General features: G+C 51.9%; 1 long non-coding RNA gene across 1 annotated transcript; it reads right to left on the reverse strand.

Annotated features, from left to right (window-relative positions):
* Window positions 1-1,180: 1,180 nt before the first annotated feature.
* Window positions 1,181-21,240, reverse strand: LOC143166772 (uncharacterized). Its single transcript, XR_012996447.1, has 4 exons — window positions 21,140-21,240; window positions 20,310-20,422; window positions 5,189-5,258; window positions 1,181-1,628 (listed from the first exon to the last, which is right to left on the reverse strand). It is a non-coding gene; the product is annotated as an uncharacterized LOC143166772 (long non-coding RNA).
* Window positions 21,241-21,340: the final 100 nt, after the last annotated feature.

A 21,340-nucleotide genomic window follows, 5' to 3' on the forward strand; every position in this document is an offset into this window, starting at 1 on the left:
GTGCTGGGGAGGGTAAGCACCCCGAGGTGCGAGCAGGACTGCCCAGCCACACTGCAGCTGCTAGCTCTGCCGTACAGCACCCAGCTCCAGCCGTAGGATGGAGGGAGATCAGGCTGGGCGGGAGAGCACAGTCCTGTCCCCTTGCACTGCAGCCAGCCCTGCCAGAGGCCACGTGGCCGAGTGCACGTGGTGACGGTGGTGAAACGAAGGGCAGTAAATCATTAAGCTGCTGTGGCTGTGCTGTTAAGACCCCGTGCTGGAAGCCCCCAGGCACCTCAACCTGCCTGCAACTACACGAGGGCTGAAGTCAGGGTCTCCACACCTGGCTCACTGCCCTGAGGGTGAGGCAAACAGATGGTCTTTGCCCACAGAGCAAGGACCCTTGTGCTCTGCCCTGGCAGGAGCAGCAGCCTCGCTCCTTGGGCTCATTATATTTTTCTAAACAACCAGTCTTGCAAGTGCAGTTTGGAGCAGAGCGTCTGCTGTGAAACTGGGACTGGGTTATTTCCGCAGCCCTGATTCTTTGGAAACTGCTGAAGCAGGCGAGAGAATAGTTCACGGTCCCCTCGAACGCACCCGACCTCCCTGGAGGAGCTGGCTGACTTAGTGGTTTGAGCAGGAGAAGACTTGTGCTTTATTCCCAGCTCTGCCACTGACTCACTGGGTGGCTTTGAGTGAATCACTTCCCTCCGCGTGTGTTTTCAGCTGGGAAGTGCCAGCTGGGGCAGCTGCTGCTCCCCAGGCACCAAGCGGACATACCTGGCTGTCTGCAGGATGGGCAGCAAAGGCAAAACGTGGTGGAGAAGGGCAGCGCTCGGCTCCATCAGGACCAGCCTCTTCCCTGAGGACCAGGTCATCCCCATTAACAGGCACAAGGTGAAGCAGGCTGACACCCCGAGCTGTACCCAGCCCGCCTGAAGGCTGCAGGCAGAGCGGGGACAACACCGCCTCTGCCACCAAGGTGGTTTTCTTCCTCCCTCCCCTGTGCCCCCTCCACCATCCCCACATCCTTGGAGCCTGTCTTTGCCTCGGACAGCCTCACATGCTCCATCAGTCCAGGGCAGATGGGGCTCCCATACCCTCTCCCCAGTGCCATGTGCCTGGTCGGAAAGATCCAGGTCAGACCCAGCAGTGGTATCCCCAGGATTTCAGACGCTTTGGGAAAAAGAGGCTTGTTGCTACAAATAAAACTTTAAATGTTTTGGACCATCATGATGACTCAGTGCTGTTAATGCTGTGCAAGCTCTACATCTTCTGGGCTTGCACTAGTACAGATGCACACCAGTCGGGGGGCTGCACCCACAGGCCTGCGAGGTGTTGCTCTCGTGTCCATTGTGGCACTGGGCTGGGCAATTGCAGCCATCAGGCATTTGGGGTAGGGATCACCAGGTCCTGGAAGAGCTTCCAGAAGAGTTACAAGGAGATGAAGTGAAGGTAAGAAATGCAGAAACTGGTGGGGAACATGGACCGGTGTCCCACGCCAGACATCCGCGGGAGGTCGGGAGGTGGAGTAGGCAGCATTGTGGTTGTTTGGAGAATAACAAGGGTCAGTCCGAGAACGTGAATCCCCCGATGATATTGGCCCACGGTTTCCTTCCACATGGCATTACCCAGGGACATGAGGTTCTCTGCATTTAACCAAAGAGAAAATTGTGGCAGTGAGAGGCAAGTCAGCTACAGAGGTCAGCAACGGTGTGAACTCGGAGAGCAAGCTCGGGGCACCCTGCCCAGCACCTCCACCACGCACAGCCTTCCCACAAGGGCACCGTTCCCCTCTGCAGGGCATGTGGGTGCCCCGGGCGTGCAGCCAGGAGCCTTTCCCTCCACGGCACAGGATGAACAGCCACAGAGACAGAGAGAGGAAAAATACATGCATCAGAACACAGACATCTTCCACAGCTAATGCAGCTCCTGGGGTCCCAGGGGAGAAACAGAGACAGGAAGGGATTTGCCAAAGGGAACACGCAGTGGTCCCCAGCAGCCAGCTTTGTCCCCGGGGCTGCGGAGGTTTGAGATCAGCTCTCCTCTGCCACAGACCGTGGTGTGGCCCTGGGCACATCAGTCCCAGTGCCCATGAGGGCACTCCCCAGGGAGCCCCCAGGAATGCTTCCGCAGACCGTGGCAGCTGAGCTCTCTGCCGGCGAGTCTGCGGGCAGCTCCCGGCACAGCCGGGTCACAGCAGAGCCAGGTGAAGGCATGAGGGCTCCTCCTGGGGCTCCACGGGCCTCCCCTGCCACCTTCAGCAGATCCACTCCTGAAGCCTCATCACTTTGTTCCCCTCCACTGCCCAACTGGCTCCAGGCAAGGCAGGGCTGCATGTGTTTTGGGCAGGCAGCACTGCCTGCCTGCCTGCAGCCGGCCCCAGACAGGGGAAGAGCACCCTCTGCCGCTGCTCCGGCAGGCGCTGCTGCAAATCCAGCACCCAGCTCCCAGCCTGGAAAATGAAAATTCAAGGCCCCAGCTTGTCACCGGTTTAATAGGCACAGCAAAAGGAAGTTTATAAATCCGGTTTGCTCCTCTAAATGGATTTGCATTTGGCATCTCTTTCAACAAGGGCAATGAAAACAGACTTTGATATCATATGCTATCATTTTACTAATAAAAACAGACCACAGTTGCCAAATACATCTGAGCACCTCAAAAGTGCTCTTTGAATTAAAGAGACATTGCCAAATTTAAAGTGCATGTTCTTAGTTTAGAAACTAGACTGCATCAATTACACACGAGTATACCAGCAGAGATGAAGGATGCAGACTGAGTACACCCGGTATGCTCCTACACACATCTATATGTGCACACAGCTGCTTGCATATATACGTTTGGCCTCTGCTTTGCTTCTTCAGCGGTAGCATCCCTGGGCGCAGAGCAGACGTCCCGGGCCCGCTCCCTCGCGCACACCTGCCTGGGAGAGCCAGGCTCCCACAGGAACCGGGAAAGCAGCTCTGCAGGAAGCCGCAGCAGCGCGGCAGGCTCCCGGCAGCCAACACGGGCTGCAGCTGGCTGTGCACGGAGCAGCGTGCCTCACCAGGAGCCAGCGCCTTGCTGCCGCTCTCCCACGGCTGTGCGGCCTTCTGGGCTGCTCCCACCTGCAGAAAAACCTGGTGGGTGAGATCAGCTCGGGGATCGGCCTGCCACTGAGGTGAGTTCACAGCACAGAGCTGAGGGCCCTCGAGTTTCAATCAGAGGGGACCTGCACTCGGGTGGGAGCCAGCAGCTTTCCAGCCCTGTAGCATCTCCTCCAGCGTGGCTGCCTGCAGCAAGACACAAGTGAACGAGAGCAGCCCCCAGGCTGCTCTAGCCTGCACCAGCTGCCTGGTCCAGGGTTCAGCATGCCCGCAGGGTGGTTGATCAGAGTATGGGGGCCCTGCTTTTAGGGGAGAATGGGGGACCAGCAGCTGGGATGGTTACAAAGCCTGTCCCTGCAGATTTCTGTCTCTGAGTCACTGGCTGATGCTGGCTAACAATACAGGGAGTTATCAAAAAAGCAGTTGTCGAAAGGGATAAGTCTGATTGTTCTTGTCCCTGTCTGTCTAAACCTGTCTGCATACCTTCACGCCATGTTGACACAGTCCCCAAGGCTTGGAAAGGCTCCCACTTCCCAAAAGTCAGCAGTTCAGAGAGCTGCTTTGAAGAGTCCCAGCCTCTACTTAGCATGCAGGAGGATGCAAGGGGACCAGCCATCACTCCTGCTGGCCATGTCCCTTCGGGAGACGGGACATCTGTGCCGGCTCCCCTCTGGAGATGCCCAACTCTCTCCATCCTAGGGCTCCCAATCTCAGCTCCTCAGGAAAGGGCCTAAAATTGGGAGAGGTGAATCACCCCCTTCCTCATCCCTAGGGCAAAGCTCCTCAGGAATTTCTGTCATTGTCATTTTCCTAAAGGAAAATCCACTTGTGCCCAGCCGTGCTTCTCAGCTCTGTGACCTTTAAGACTGACTGTCTGCTGGGAAAGCAGGAAACAAACAGATTTGTTTGGTTCAGTTTGATCCGACGGGAAATATTTTTGGTTGTGGTCCTGATCCAAAGTGTTTCATCTCAGATCAGTTCCACATTAATCCGTAATTCCCTGGCAGGCTGTGCTGCCAGCAGCACTGTAGCTGGGATGCTGCTCCCTCCTGGGGCCCCGCTCCTGCACCAGAGTGGATCTCTGTGGCTGCTCTGACCAGCCCCGGCCAGGTGTGCTGTGAGGGTTGCAGGCAGCTCGGCAGGAGCGTTTTTCAGAGGTTGCAGGTCCCTGACTGTGAGTGCAGGTCTGTGACAGCCTCCCTCAGTGCCGTCCCCAAGCAGTTCAGTGCCCACATCTGCACGCTGGCTGAGAACTTGGCCTATAAAGCATCAGACAGGCCTTTGCAGCTCAGCGGGAGGCTCCTCTGAAGCAGCTCCTCACTGTCTTCTCTGCAACTTTTATTCGCTTCTCTCTGCCCTAGGACTGTCCCATTTCTTTCCAGCACTTGCCCCATCATCAGCGATTCTTGTCTTCTTGACACTGTACCCCTGCCCTGCTCATAATGCCGTGTGTAAGCACGGTGGGAACCCAAGCCCTGCGTGAACAGACAAAAAAACCTTTGCTGACTCTTGCTGCTGAGCTGGTCTCATCAGTGTAAGTCAGTTAATGTTTCAGGACACAGAGACGTGGGGGCAGAGGCCAGTGCTGTGGGTAGCAAAGTGAGGGCATCATGTCAGGGACGGCGGCAAACAGGGGCTGCAGACAACCAGTGGCTGTGTGTGCTTGTCCCATGCCGGCTCCCCCGGGCAAGCCTGGCTCCAGGCAGACGCACTCCCAGTGCAGGAGGTGTTGATGGAGCCGCGGGCCTGTGTGGAGGCCTGCTCACAGGCGGTTGTGTCTGAGACAGAGGAGGGTTGCTGCAACCAGGGGAGTGGCCACATGCAGGCAGAGAGCTCAGCCAGGAAGGCAGGGTCAGGTCCTGACATAGCATGAACTTGGGGTGCCACATGGCACAACTGTACTGTCCCTCTGCTTCAGCCCTGGTTGTCCTCAGCCCCAAGCAGAAAGGATTTGCAGAGCATAAGGATACCATCCTTCCCTTTGGCAGGATGCGCCTGCAGGTGTGTGTATGCAGAGAGCTGGTCTGCAGCAGGGTCAGCTCCAAGGGTGTCTCTGCCAGACATGCACGCAGCTCACTGTGCTCTGCCCTGAAATCGCAAGGGAGGACTCAAGCATCACTCACCTCATCTTGCCACTTGCTGCAGAAGTTTGTCCAGACACCAAAACATCCCAGCCAGCCTCAGTGGCTTTATCTGGAGAGTAGGAAAGAGCATCTCAGTGAAACTCTGTCCCATTAGTTACAATCTCTCTTCTACCTCTTACAGAGCAACTGCAGGTGATGTAGGAGCCAGCTAGTGCACGTCCTCAGATGGGAGGGAACAAAAGGCATGCTGAAGCTGAGGACAAGTCAAGACGGTGGCCTTGGGTGGAGCCACTGAAGAGCAAGGGTCCTGATGAGCACCATGAACCTCTGTGGTCCAGCACAGCCTAGAGCCCACAGCCGGGGCAGTGCTTTCAGAGGGAGGACATGTTTCCTCCAGCAGTACCTGCGAGTTACCTCAGCATCTCTGTTTCCCGCTGTCCTGCAAAATGGTTTTACAAATGGATAGTTCTCGGCCATGGGAGGCTAGTGTACACACGGCCTCCAAGAAAGAGATTCAGGTTGGTGCTGCAGAAAAATCTTACAGCATCTGGGTGTTTCAGCCTGCCCAGCTGAGATAACAGGCACATACTATCATCCCAAGCAGGCCAAGGCTCCCAGGAGCAGCATTACAAAGGCAAACGTTTGGCTGCTCGAGATTGTGCTCCATGGCCCCTAGGCACATCTTTGCTGTCTTGTTTGTTTCTAAAGCACTCCTGGTCTCTGAGCCAGTTCCTGCACAAGGGCACAAGACACACTGCTACACACTCAAACAGTTTATCACTTGAGTACCCAGTTCCCTGAGCTCACTTCCTGGTAAAAGACTCACTTCACTTCTCCTCCTTGACTCTCAAGACTGCCAGCCACACCAGGGGAGCATCACCTCACAGATATAGATCCCATGTGCCATCCCACCTCTGTACGGGCACATCCTCCCCTGCGAGGGGCAATTCTTACTTCACAGAATCACAGAATGGTTGAGGCTGGAAGGGACCTCTGGAGGTCACCTTGTCCAACCCCCTCAGGGTGGGCACTTGGGACGAGGGGCATCCACACGGAAAAGCACATGGCTCTAGGGCAAGGCTATTCTGACATGTCCACAGGCAACCACCACAAGACTCTGCTGACATGCTCACAAGCGACCGCATTACTGCTGCTTAACACATTACTGCCAGCTGCCATCCATGACCATGTGGGTGCTGCAAGCAGCAGCAAATGCATGGCGAGCTGCAGCCGTGAGTTGACTCCAGAAACAGCTGCATGACCGCAGCGCATGGAGCTGCTGTGCAGGGACTTGTGCCAGGAACTGCACAAGGAACCAGACAGCTCACAGACAGCGTCAGCGTAGCAGGAGCCATCTCCATCCCTGGCAGCATATCTGGTCTCTTGGCACCACAACACCAGGGAGGCTAGAGGATGTGAAGGATGGGGCAGAAGGGCAATGGATGGGTACAGAGGGTGGGAGAGGAACTGGGAAAAGGAGACAGGCAGTGTGACCAGCCACAACAGAAAACAAGGAGCCAGAAAGAGTATTCTTGGTAATCTAAAAATAAGGTCTTTCAGTTCTTCATCTTTGCCACCTCCGAGGGTTTCAGTGCTGAGGACTGAGAAGTATGAAATAGTCCAGAGAGACAGTAACTGTGCCTAAACTGCAGGACCCAGGAACACCTTTCAGCACCAGTATTTGGTGGGAATCAAGTCACACCACAGCTCCACAGCAGAATAACAACAACAGTCATCCCTCCCACTCTTGATGCCTAAGTAAGTAGGTCAAGGCAGCAGGAGCTGAGCAATCAGCATGCTGTCCTGGACTCACATACAGCCCTAAACAGCGATACACGCTGTGTTTAGCAAGACCTCAAGGTGCTGGGCAGACATTTGCAGAGCATCAGGAACATGGAGATGATGTGCTGAGGAGCTGTGCCAACTCACCTCCTTCAGGCTCAGTGGAGGTCACAGCCTGCCCAGTTGCTCATGGTTTCTTCATTCTGGCTCCCTTTTAAAATTTTTGCAGTTCTTTGTCTAGAAACACCTTTGCTGCTTTCAGCAGTTGTTGTTCTTCCTAACTCAACTGTAACTTGCTTTGTTTTGTTCTGTTTATCTTTCCAAGGACACTTTGCCTGGTTTTTCTTATCTCCCCTGTTCTTCTTAAAGAGCCTTGAATCACACCAGAGCAGCTACTCTGCTCACTGTTTTTGTGGTTCATAATATGTTGCTTGTGCTAACCATCACTCCCACCAGTTACCGACTGTTTGACCTGCCCTCTCCCTCGCTGAGTTTTGTGGGAAGGAAAGCTGGACACACAGCCTGGAAGGGAACTGTGACATGCTCTAATCCTGCAGATTAGGCATAATTTATTGATGTAGGGTGAAGAACCAAAGCATAGTACTGTGCTGCAGGGGTAGGCTGGCCTCCAACTTCTACTTTACTGCCACAAACAAAAATCCTAGGTAGCCAGGAAAGCCAAGCAGACCAAAAACTACTTGGGTCACCTCTCCCAGCATCTTCATCCTCCTGCTGGTTGGAGTCCAGTGGGAAGGACCTGTCTTGAGCAAGCCCACTCCACCAGGGCCAAGCATACCTCAGGCCGCTCTGCTCTGCTGTGACTCGCTTTGAAAGACTCCAGCACCTGGGAAAATGGCCTCACTTCTGTGTCCCCATTGTGTTCAGTGGGGCTTACTCCCTGTTGGCAGAAGCCCAAGACCAAAATCAAGTGTTTCTTAACCCAGTTTTCTCCCCTGGCTACCTGTGCATGCCTTAGCAAAGTTCTTTGAAACCCCAGCGCAGCAGGATCTGCAGTTTCAGGCCAGCTGCTGCAGATCAGCATCTGTCAGCTGGTTCCAATGGCACAGAACTAGTTTACACTAACAAAAGATCCCATCCAGGAACTGGGAAGCATTGTTCTCATTACCTCTGCAATGCTTTTGGTTGCAAGCTATCCCATAGGGAATGGTGGAGCTGGCTGTTTCAGCCTGGTTTCCAGTAGAAACAAAACTTAAGCAATCACACCATTTGTGTTTGTTCATCCATCCCCAACAGCTCAGGAACCCATTGGCAAGTTTCACCCAAATCTGACAGAGGGGTCATGAAGCTAACGGTCTGACTCGATTTGTGACATGAGGTCCCTCTCTCCTACTAATTGTATGGAAGGAACCCACACAGAAAGCTGCTGTGAGAGCTCAACTTCTATCAGACACCAAAAAACAGTACACAGAGCTTCCCCAAATGCCCTCCTAATGCAGAAGCTTTAAGCAGGACTCACACTTTCCAGGACACCAGAGGATCTACCAGACAAGACAGAGCCCTGGGAGAGGAGGTTTCCTTGAGCTGGCTGCTCAGACTTGCTGCCTCTGGTTTTGCACTGAGGCTGCCACCACCATAAAACAGAGAGGTTAACACTGAGAAACAGAATGACCAAGAATGACACTACCTGATGGAAAGAAGCAGCCCCCTGCCTTGGGAGACCAGCACCCAAAAATGCCAGGCAGCACCAACCACGCCCAGGCCTCAGAACAGCAGGAAGGGCCATGATTTTCTCACCCTTCCAGGCTGGTTTTAAAGATAATAGTGTCTTTTCTCCAGGCTTCACCAAACACTCGGAACAAAATCCAGGGGAAACAATTGATGCCAGTGACTGGTGTGCCCACTACAGTGCTTGAGCTGTTCATAGGAAGAAGCACAAAAATAATAAAAGTTCACTGTTTATCTAACACCGGCCAAGGGCAAAGTCAACAAACAGCCTTGGTATCTCTCAGGAGACACAAAGCTCTCAGCCCCAGCCTGCCCTAAACGGACACAGGATGCATTGACTTTGGCAGCGCTGACTGCTGCATGCTGTCATGTCAATAAACATCCCCATACAGATATCTGAAGGATGTGAATGGTCGTGGGACGTGGAGAGGAACAGTGTTTGCTATAAAGAGACAAGGGAGAGAGAAAAATCAGTCTTATAAATAATAACACTTCACTCTATGATATGCCTATGAATAAGGAAAAGTAGGAGCGCTGGTAGGGGAGGCTGTCCCAGATACTGCCTGGAAGACATGGTATTGCTTATACTGCTGTGCAGCTGTGTACAGCTAAGGAGGTGGTGGTGCTGATGATGTGCTCCCACCATCCTTCCTGCTGCTTTCCTGCATGCTTCCAGAAACACCTTTACCTTGCCACACAGTGTGGACCTCTCTGGTTACTCCTCTCCCAGAACACGGTCCCCATGTGCCAGTTTGCATGGAGAGGGATGCAGCTCTGTGCCAGGCTGTGGCTGGAGAGCTAAGCTGGGGCAGGGTTCCTCCAAGCCCATACCTCATCTCAGATCCAGCCCCTTTCCTACCTCACGGCCCATACACAAGTCATCAGCAAAACTACATTAGGCTGATACAGTAGCTTACACATGGCTCCTGGCGATGCTGTTACTGTGGGAAACCCACAAGCACGAAACTATGTCTCACAGTGCAAATTTCACTCACTGAGATGTGACTAGTCTAACACAATCCCTTCAGCTGCTTACTTTGAGAAGGGAAGCTTGTTTCCAACATCTTCAGAGAAAGAGGGCTGCCTGAAATGGAACCAAGAAGCAAACGAGCAGCCCAGGCAGCAGAGAAAAAAGCCAGGCCATCAGCCCTGAAATGCACACCACAGCATAAAACAGACGACAGCTTGTGAAGGTCCCTCTGAATAGCAGCTGTGCCCTCCAGTGTACCAACTGTTTGCCCCCAATCTGGTATCATCCACAAGCTCGCTGAAAGTGCACCCTAAGCCATTAAGAAAGACACTAAACATTATTGGTCCCAGTGCCAAAAAAGCACTGACTATCTCTGCCTTTTCCATGTCCTTTGTTTCTAGGTCCTCTGCCCCAGTAAGCAGCGAGCCCACACTTTTCTTAGCTTTCATTTTGCTGCTGGCATACTTGAAAGAGGCTCTTCTCGGTGTCTTTCACATCTGCTGGCTCCAGCACTGCTGAGCTTTGGCTTTCCTCACTCCATTCCTGAAAGCTCAGGCAATGTCTCAATGTCCACTTCAGGTAGCCTGGCCCTGCTTCCGCTGCCTGTTCAGGAGTCCCTTCTTGGGCTCCTCCCCGAAGCACCGTTCTTACATCAAGGAAGCTGGTCCCTGTCCAAGATGCTGCTATTTCAGTGGATCCAGGATGAAAAGGAAGGCAAAGTTGCAGCCCAGTCTATCCAGGGGGAATCAAGGGTGAAATTCCACCCTTCCCACAACATCTAAGCTGCACATACAGTACAGAACCATTTTAAGAGCAACAATGCCCCCTGCCTGTCCCCATCCCAGCACTCTCTTCCCATTCCTTTGAATTTTCTGGCTGCAACTCAGTTGATCTAGATCTGTCCCCTCTCTCATACCACAGCTAGGACATGCAACTCCACGTTTAGGGGCAATGGGGCTTTCAGGACTGGATTCTGTTTGTGTAGCGTAAGGGTGGCTTCACTGAAGTCTCTGCTGTTCAGCTGGAACCAGGGCTTGGACATGGACAAGTCAGGTCACATTCAGAGGCCCACATCCTCAGGAGCATCCAGAAACTCAGCTCATTCTGTTTTCAGTTTCATAATCCATACTGGTAACTTCATCTTGCCTTTCCTTTCAACTCCTTCACCTTTTCCAAACTCCCACTGTGCCAGAGAGAGAATATTGCCCAGATCTTCCCACTGACCTCACTAGGGTGCTCCGCATCTTCTTGCTCTCTAAGGGTAGCACCTTGTCTTGACTCACTGCTTTCTCCAAGTGGAGAGAACAAGCAAAGATGGAGGAGAGGCAAGTCATGGTGCCAAAGGAGGCCTGCTGGGCTGGAAAGGGACAGGCGTTTGTGGAGTGAGGTGATATCCTCTGAGCCATGACCTGGATCCCCACGGGGAGCTGGTTGCCTGAGTACCCTTGGCTGTGAAGAGGACTAGGAGAGCCTGTCCCTGGAGGAGATCGTTGTGACTCCACAGAGCAAGGCAGAAGAGCTGCCAAAACTACCCTCTGGAGAGAGGAGGGGCTGGGGTAGGATCACAGACATCCCTGACATAGAGGAAACCGGGTACTGGGAACCTGGAACAAGGGACTGAGAAGCACAGCAAGGGAAGAGTTTGGGGCAATGAGTCACAGACTGAACGCAAACACAAGAACAGGCTATCACGCGGTAACCAGTTACTGCGTGTCAGCATTACAGTCCATGTGCATTCGCTTAGTCCGTGCAAATAAGGTCATTTCAGCCAGCTTAGTGCAGTTCTGTCACGTTGGCTAACTTGAATTGACTTGCATGTGCCATGGATTAAGGGTGTGCACACAGATGCCCCTCACCATCAGCTGATGTACAGCAGCATATTCCTCTGTGATAACTTGTCCAATCTGTCCACGCCTCCAGCTTCATAAAAGCTTCATCAGTGGGACAGGGAAGCCTCAAGAAAAAGCACCTGGGGTATGGTAAGGTAGCTAAGGAGGTCACACAAACGAGGTTGCCAGTGGGGTTATGTTCAAGCACAAAGAGGACCCATCCCATGCCATTTCTGCCTTCCATCTTGGGCGTGCCTTCTCCAGGACCACAGCCTCCCATGTTCCTCTCCTAGGCTGGAGCCTACTAGGCTTGGAGATGGCTGCTTGACAGAACTGCCTCGTTAGGAAGTTTCGCAACAAGCTCCCTGTGACTGTACTAAGCGGCCTGCATCATCTGTTTTGACTTTGCTGGATTTGTCTGTGTTCAATATATTTCTCGCAAGGGTCCCAGTTCAGCCCTCATTGACGTCAATGGGAGTCGGTCCATTCCCTTCAGTGAGAGCGAGAGCTGTCCCTTGGTGCTTGTATCTCGGCTGTTTCATTTCAATGCCCAGCTCCGCACACCCTCCTACCTTTCCCATCCCTTCGACATGGCTGGCAGCTCTAGCCTGTCCCTTCTGGCCGACTAGCAGATCCTGTCCCGAACTCGCTCCTTGTTCCCTGACACTGTACCGCTCTCATTTGTTGTTCACCACATATCTCGATTTTCTGAGCACCTTCAGCATCATATTCCCTCAGCTTGACCCTCAGCAATGTTTCCATTTCTTAAACATAGACAAAGCAAGTTTTGTTGGTTGGCCTCTCCACCTGGGTGATATCCTCCTCCTACAGCATAGTCATCTACCTTGACAGCAAGGAAGGCTTCCACTTCAGTTAGTTTTATTTTTGCATTAGCTCCTCAACGACCAGTTCCCATCCTAAATTAGATCTCTGTGTGGGTGATTATCAAAGAGGAAGGCTGGACAGTCACAGGAGTCTGAGAATCTGGTTTCAACACCACGCTCTTTTAAGGATTCCCACTGAGATTTCAGATAAGCCATTTAAATTCTTTGCTCCCTTCTGTAAAACCGGGAATCATGGTCCCCTCTCTCCAGTGTTTTTTGATGGTGAGATGTCCTCACAGTACTTTTGACACCACTACTAAATCTCATGTGAGAACTTTACATCCCCAAGCCTTTCTGAGTTAGCACCATCACTGCTTCTAAAACACTTCAAAAATGGACAAAGATGCAAAATATCAGCTGATCACCCACTAGATAAACCTTTCATCACATCCATGGACTGCCAGAGAAGAGGCAGGACAACACACGCCACGCATGCATTGTTTTAAGCCTTTTCCTAGAGCACTCATTCCAACGATGCTGGGGAGAAGATCCTGCACCAGACAGCTCCATGGTGTGACTCAGTACAGCCTTGCTTATGTTCGCACGTTCATCCTGGAGCCAAACTGTCTGTCTGATTTACGTTATCCTAAGGAAGATCTTGAGTTAATGGCACTAAAGTTCTTCAGAGAAAACCCATCTCATGAAAGAAGGAAAAAGACAAGGAAAGAGGGAACAACGGGAACTCTTCTCCTTCCACGTCCCAGCTGGGCTTGGCTGGAGCTGGCTCCAGTTATGCTGGTGGACCCCAGTGCTGCGTGCACTTCTGAGGCTGCCACAATATCTCTCAGTGCCAGAGACGCACTTTCAGGCAAAGCAGGAAGCAGATGGGCTAAACGCTGCACCCCCACCTCCTTGGGGCAGGCACAATTTGAGAGAAGGGGATCATTTTTATCAATAACAGATATTCTGCTGGAAGGGGGTAGGCTTCCTGTGAGCTTCGGCAGCAAGGAGGGAATGGCAAAGCACTCAAACAGCAGTCAGCCACAGTTCCAGGGGAACGCTTTCAAGATAAGGTCTGTCCCACTGATACGCGGTCACAGAGAACTCAGCCTCAGGAGCAACTCTATATCCCACCGGATTTAGAGATGAGAAGGAGGAGACACAATGCTTCAAAGCTGATGGTGTCCAGGGTACCCCTGCACATCATCTCCCTGAAGATCTGCTGAGGCCCATTAACTCTGCCGCAGGGAAAGCCACTCTGACTAAAGCGCTCACACGAAGCTCCCATCTCGCAGGCAAGTCATGGGGAATGAACTGTCAAAGCCAAGGCCAGCCAGCATCGCAATCCCTCAGCGCTTCACCTGCACAGCACTGGTACCAGAGATGGGCAGGGGATGGGGACATGCAGTGACACTGCTGTCAGACTAAGGAGGAACTAGGGATGTCAGGAAGGGGAAGGAGGAGGGATGGAAAAGGTGAACATGGGCTGCCAGAGCCTTGCTCAGGTGGGACCTGGGCAGAAATGGCAGCAAATCCACTATTTACGAGGAGTAAAGTGTTACAGAGCACAGCTGGGCCTGGACTACCTTCACCGACACCACGGCCTGCCAAGCTCCTAATAAAACCCAATACAGGTTGACTTGGGTTCTCATGGTGCTCCAGAGCAGCAGCTTCCCCCTCCCCACCTGGGGCCCACATGCGCTGTGAAGCAAGCACTTCCCCAGCATCTCACCACATCCAGGGCCTCCAGGGCTTCCCCACCCACCTCCACAGACAAGCAGAGTAGCCCAGGAGCAGGTCCATGCCCTCACTGCTTAACATGCCCTCCGCAGCCCCACCTCACCACACATGCCTCCCCGCTCCAAGCGGGTATGGAGTACGCCCACGGTCTGTTGTTGTTGGTTTTGGCTCAGCAGTAGCAGGCTGCTTCCAGCAAGAGTGGTATGAATAATTGCCCAATTAACTGGAGGAACTTCCAGATGTGTGTTTGCTTTCATACCCATCCAGCCCCCCTCAATCCCACGTGCCTAATGCCGCGGAGAGCGGAGGGGGTGGGAGAGCCAAGGCTCTGCTAGCTCACGCAGCAGCATGGGCAGGGCTAGCCCGCTGCCTGGCTCAGCTCCCCTTTCCATCCCCACCTCCCTCCCGCTCTTTAAATGGGGAAATGGTCTTTTTTTAATGACCCCGGGGAGAAGGAAATTTGCCCTGACTGCCAGAGCTTGGTTACGCATGCCAAAAGCCGAGCAAGCAGAGAAGAAAACTGATCCCATGTTATGATTTTTATCAGGTGCACATACAGTGAACCCTCTTAAGACAGGTATTTTTTGCCATTTCCCCCCCTTTTTCTCATTGAATAATCTCACACTCAGCAGAGGTTTTATCATCAGCCAAACTGTTTTCACCCTGCGGGACACACTGAAGCATTTCAAGATTGTGGGTCTTCTCTGTTATCAGTGGGATCCAGCCCTAGCACTGCCACCCATCCACTTCACACTGTCTGAGAAAGGGGGGCTCTTTCTAGGATCCGGGTGGAGATTTGACCTGGGCACGGGGTGTCTGGAACTCGGTCAACAGAACAAGGCCAAAAGGTGGCTCAGACCCCACAGACAACATGAGCTTCCCACGATCCCTCGCTCACACAAAAAGTGCAAGGGGAGGCTTTCACCTCCTCTGATTATAGCACCCAGTTCGGCACCTGAATATCTAAGCTCCAGTGAGGAGAAACAGAAGCAGCTCCAGAGTGACCTGCTCCATCCAATAGTGCTTAAGACAAATGAGCCGATTCACTCATGGGAGGCTTCAGTCTCTCCCCACTGCACAGCACAGATGGAGCTTAAAGGACAAAATTACACCAGATGGCAAACTTCTAGACAGCTACTGTTTGGGGAAATGAATGCCATCCAAAACACGCGCTCTGCCCAACCACAGCATGAGTGAAGCAACTCCAGCTCAAGGCATTCTCCCAGACCAAAACCTCAGCCTTGGGACCCTTTGGACAGGATGTCCAGAAATAACAGCAGCTAGGGGTGATGACTCTGTTTGGAAGTGGCATTTAGCTTGGCATTGTGGGCATCACACGAATCCTTGTGTCATCCAGCTCCCAAGGTTTTATCTTGCAAACCTTCAGACAGCAACTAGCAGAGAGCACCTGGGACGTAACGCATCGACACAACCATAGCCAGAACATCTCCTTTAGCACCAGCACATGGATGCACATATGGCACTGTTGAAGCAGAAGGCTCATAAGACCTGCTTTTCACCCAGCAGCTGGCAAAGACTGAACCTGCAGAAAGAGGACAAACTGCCATGTGATCCTTCCCCATGGCGTACAGAGAGCCTGGCTCATTGCAGGCCAAGCAAATGCTCTCTCTAAGCAAGCAACTTCAGGGAAAGTGTGCTCCTGAAGCTGGCAAAATGGTTTGGACAATGCTCTGCTTCCCCATCCTTTGAATCGGGACAACTGGACACAGCAGACAGCCAAGATCCAAATACCTTTAAAAGATGAACAATGATGTTTTCCTGAGAGAAGCTCAACAGCCAACATTAACTTTTCAGTAATCAGCAAATAGCCCAGTGTCAAAACTAATTTTCCATGACGAATTTCCATACCACACATCGCAAGACGGGGGTATAAAGTCTCATTTCTCACAAGTCTCTCTTCAATCACTGGAAAAGTCACTGCTGCTGGGAATGACTTTCCCTTGCCCCCTAGATTGCTATTCAAATCCAGCCCACCTACGGCAATGACGATTCATTTGTCCCCTTCTCTGCACAGCACATTTCCAGGTCAATTACAGACGTGGCGAACTAAATGATCGGGTTGTTTGCTTCAGACAGAGCATGAACCTGGTTGCTAGAGAGCAGGTGACCTGCCGGAATGCCTTCCTTTAGGAGGAGTTATTCACGGCTCCTGTGCTTGATCTGCTGCACATGGGGCAGCTTGAGCAGGCTGGCATTTGTTCTTCCACAAAAGGAAGGCATTGGAGCCTGGGGAGGAAGGACGAGGTGCCAGATGTATGAGGAAGGCAGGGTCTGAGATCCTGGCCTGAGAGGTGAGACTGTACAGGACCAGAAGCAGTAAAGACGGGGAATTCGATAAATGCCCAAAGGGAGACAAAACTGTGTGTTTCCTAAGGACAACAAGGCCTTACATCTGTCCTGGGCACTGGTGTCTCAACCCGGTCTGACATCCATGGGGCAGGGGTGCTGAGCCTGCCCTCCCACAGTGTTGCTGTCAGAAGGCAGAGGAAGCTTTCGGGCTGTTCAGTATTTTGCAAGGGTGGAACAACTGCCTTCCCCTCTGCAGCTGTCGCCCTCCCCACCACCCCGCAGGGCTCTAAGTGGGCCATAAATGTTTTCAGCATGGCACTTTACCAAGCATACGCCATAAATTACAGTCCCGTGCCGATAATAAGTCAGGTAATAGCACCACTTTTTTGTCCTGCCAACTGCACAAAAGGTGGCAGAGGGGAGGGAGGAAGGCGGGGGGAGACGCCTATTAGCACCAGGCTGGATTTTACACGCGATGGAAAGTGTTTGTTCAGCTGAAAGTGAGAACGGTCCTTAACCCAAGAGCACACGCTAATGAAAACAGAGTGTGCAGAGGGGGTGAGGGGCACCGGCACAGAGTGGCAATTCATGCTCCGGTGCAGGTGCGATGGCTGCAAGGACCAGGCCTGGGTCAGAGCGCCCACTGAGCGTGCTTTTGCTCTGGCTCCATTTCACACCTTTTGGAAACACTAATTGCAGGCTCTGCTTTGCCCTAAGGGAGAACACAGACACGTCTGAGAGCACCCAGTGCCATGGATTTTGGTGCAAAGCCCACTTGACAGGCTGAGCTAGGGACCTGCCCTGGCCATTTGGCTGGGACAGCAAGGAACCCACTCCAGCTAGAGGCCCTCTGGGCACCACACCCTCTTCTCATCCTTCACCCAGGTGGGTTCAGCCAATTCTCAGGTCTCCAGAAAGCAAAGCCATGGGATCGCAGCCTGGTTTTGCACATGCTTGTCCAGCCACCTCTGCTGTGAACTCTGCAGGCCCCTCACTGCTCCCACTCCATCACGCGATGTGGTAAATGCACCCAAGACCCAGAGCCAGCTGCCCAGGCAGAGGCACAACGCTATGAGGGACATCACTGCCCGAAAAACCAGATCCTGCTTTGCTTGGTGAAAGCCAGTAAGTCCCCTGAAAAGAGAGAGTGCTGTGTTTGGGCTGGTGCAGAGGAGTATAGGGGGAAGGAAGGGACCAAGACAACGTAAAAGACAGCGCAGGGCATAAATCAAGCAACATTTAGTTATCCATCCATGCCTGTAGCATGTGACTCACCAACAGTCCCTGGAGCTTATGCAATACACCTGCACTTGAGAATAAACCAAACTCCTTCAAAATCACCCTCTCGGGAAAAGCCCTGGGAAAATAAGCCATTCTCTAAGACCCTGCAGGTCATCAGGCAGGCACTCCATGGGTGGAGGCAAACTGCCACATGCAAGATCCCTCTGCAACGAACTCTCTTCCAGCAGATAGTCAGGAGCTGGCAAGAGTGCCCCAAAGGTGCCCAACAGCCAGAGGGATCTCTGTGGACCTGACACTACCGGGTATCTAATGCAACAGCAGTACCTGCAGCCAAAGCCGGATGCTAACAGGCATACCTGATGCAATACGCTGAGACCGTACTACACATGTCACCACACAGCTATGTCTGGGTCCCCTCATGGAGGAGGGGGATTAAAGTCATCCAGAAGGGAGGCTGCCAATTCTCTCCTAACAAATCCCCTGTTCACGCCAAGAGGATCACCCAGTACCGAAAGCTATCCCTTCCCATGGCGTTCATGGTACAACAAGATGACCGCCTGCCCCTAGAAAGCAGGAGGTACCATAGCTGGTGAGAGGGAAGGGACAAAGAAACGGGGAAAGCTGGCTGCAACCCATCCAACCAAACAGAAAATGTAGCATCCGCAGAGCACTTCTTGGAGCCACAGAGAAACACATGGCCGCCTTCGCAACATTGCCCCTTTTAGTGTCATTAAAGCACCCACCAGCATTCTCCCAGTTTTGGCACCTTTGGCTTTAGCCTCACCCTCACTGCCAGGAGGAACATCAGCACCTCATCCAGAGGGGGGGAACCAGGTCTGGCTGCTGCAGGTGGAAGAGAAGATGATCCACACCACTGGGCAAACCTCCCATTAAGATGCTGGCACGTGATATGAAAAGGCTTTGCTTAATTATCCCATGGTAATTCCCAGTTTTACCCACAGGAGGTCACACTTTGCCAGGCTTATCAGCTTTCCACGCAAGCAGCCCTGCACAAACAGCATTGCTGTGGGACCAGCAAAGCCACATTTTTACTAGCCCAGTTCAGGGTTTGGCCTAAGCCCCTTCTGCGCATCCTGGCATTCTCTGCTGATGCTCCAGCTGCTCTCCTGTCCACCATACAAGTGCTAGCCTCCTCTCCAAGGCTGTTGGACACCCATATGGACAGCTTTCCTGTGTGATGGCCCATTCCACCCACTCAGCCATTCCCCACTTTCTTTTCTTTTCTTGCTTTCATGTCCCTTCCCAATCCAACCTTCCAGTCCCTCCATTGCCCCTGCCAAAAAGACTCCATTACATCCAGTGCCTAGACCATAACTCTAGCCTGGTTTCATAAGAAAAAGAGAGATATAACTGCATGTACTGGAGAAATTTGTGTTCCAATACACTTCAGGAAAATGAATGCTCAGGTGCAATAGCATCCCCGCACAAAGAAATAGTTCAGTATGAGCTCACCCGTTACTAGTCTTCGGAGAATAGAGAGGGAAGCCACCCTCAAGACACAAACCCATAGGAAAACAGGCTTCACTGAACAGTGCACTTCTGGAACTACTTATTTCACGCCACATGAAAGTTCTCAAAACTCAGGGAAGTTGTTGATTGGCAGCCCTATAAACTAATATTCTTCATTTATCCCTAGAAAGCCCTTGCAGGCTCATTGCCCTCAGTGCCCAGGGTCACTGGATCTTGCTCTTTATTTGAGCCGCTGCAGGGTTTCGTACTTAGAGCCTTAGCATTCCTTGGCTTCTGTAAAGCTGCCAGCAATGAACACCCTCCTCCAGGAAGAAAAGTAGATGCATTCAATCATGTTTTCCATCAGCCGTCAACCACCTAGTCAAGCATAGTTTTCACCCTCTCTCATATAGTCACAGACAGTCCAACAGCCTGAGTACAGGCTAATGAGGATTATTCATATGGCCACGCAGTCTCCAAGGTTTTAAGACAGCACACAGCATCCACTCTGTCCACATCATCTGCCATTTTTTCAACCTCTACTAGTCCATGGAGTGCCGTCTCCTTTTATCCTGCATCACATCCCGGATATCCCGCATTGACCTTATCCCTGTGCAGGGCTCTGCCTCCTTGAACACCATCCCTTATGGCACCTGGATTACTGGAATGGTAAAACCATCAGGCAATGTAGAGACTTTGATGACATAAGTGTCACCGTTATACTCCTAAAATATCTCTTGAGAGTGTACCGCTGAGCATTCAATTACTTCCACTTTCTGAACACTGAGAACAATTCTTTGGCTAAAGGGTATGTTCAGTTCAAATCATGGTTCACACTTCAGCAGAGAAATTCCTGAAGTCCAATCCATCTCCCTGTGCCTGGTCTCGCTTTTCTAATGCCTGTCAATTCCCAGCTTTGTTCGCACCATGTGAACACCTTCTCTCTGCCTCAGTTTCCCTGGAGAAACACGGGAATACCAGCACTGCTTTACCTCAGAGGGGCACCGTGAGCCCAAACATACAGACTACACAGGACCCACATACTACAGTGAAAGGGTGCTATAAATACTGAAGACAGATGGAAGCTTTTCATCTTCCTACAAAATCTTATCAAATACTGCCCACACTTATCTGTGTTCCCACACCTCTCCATCTACTTTCATCCTCTTCTAAACCTGCTTTCCTTGCTAGCTCAACTTCACTTGGCATAGGGAACATAATCCTTTCCATGTGTGCAAGTGCCCTCTAGGACCCTACAGAACCGAACAGAAGTGAATGTAAAATAATGCATTATATTTCCAACTTACATTTGGATAACAAATCATTTCTCAGCACAGCTTCTGGAAATGGCTCTATCACGTGCTTCTGCGACACGAGTTCTTTGCTCTCCACAGCAGTATCAGCCAGTCACAAGGAACCCCTGAAGGAAGCACATATTAACAGGTCTGCTTAGTGCTTTCAACCAGTTACGAGCTTAGCCATTCTTTGAAAGCGGTGGGACTGCCCTGCCTTCTGAAGCACTAGCCACTGTCAGAGGCAGGGTACCCAGCACTGCCTGTCACCGCGGTGCCCGAGACCCTACTAGCCATTTGTCCCTGGCACCATGGCTGCTGTGTCTATCTTGCTTCTGATCACTGCCCAGTAGCTTTAAGATAAGTATGAAAAATCCTCTTAAGACCCCGTTTAAAATCCAGCTGCAATGGCTACAACTCCTCTTTGTGTTTTATGTTTCATTATCATATCTTGTACTTTCCTTGTGGTCTTTTGTGGTTTCTTTTAGATTGTAAACCTTCTGGGTAAGGGATTTGTTATCTGTTTGGCAAGAGCCTGCATTACCAAGCTGTGTACATTTACAACACCATGTAAAAGATTAGTACTTTATTGGTCACTTAAGCATTCCTAGTTAATAATCTTTAATGTGGCAGTTATTTATCCAGTCGTAAACAGAACACTGCTGCCAAGTCAAGTCAAATAAACACTATGGAAGTCCTTCATCTTTAAAATGAACCCATTTCTGTCCCGGCCATTTCAGGTTTCGCAAAAAAACAGTCACTTTGTTACTGAGCACAAAACTGTTCAGATCTTAAAGGGTTCTTAAAGCAACAATTGTATCCAATATTTGCGCTGAGCTTTTCACCTGAAGCCTCTGCGAGGCTGGTGAACAGTGCAGTCTCCAGTGCAGAAACACAAGCCCAAGGCCTCCTCACCCAACGCTGCCGCGCCCAACAGCCCTGCCTGCCTGCAGCGCCAGCACCGCCCCTCAGCACCACCCCTCACAGCCCCCCAGCGCCCCTCACAGCCCCCCCATCGCCCCTCACAGCCCCTCACAGCCCCCCAG

The sequence above is a fragment of the Aptenodytes patagonicus genome, chromosome 13, assembly GCF_965638725.1.
Source record: "Aptenodytes patagonicus chromosome 13, bAptPat1.pri.cur, whole genome shotgun sequence".
NCBI lineage: Eukaryota > Metazoa > Chordata > Aves > Sphenisciformes > Spheniscidae > Aptenodytes > Aptenodytes patagonicus.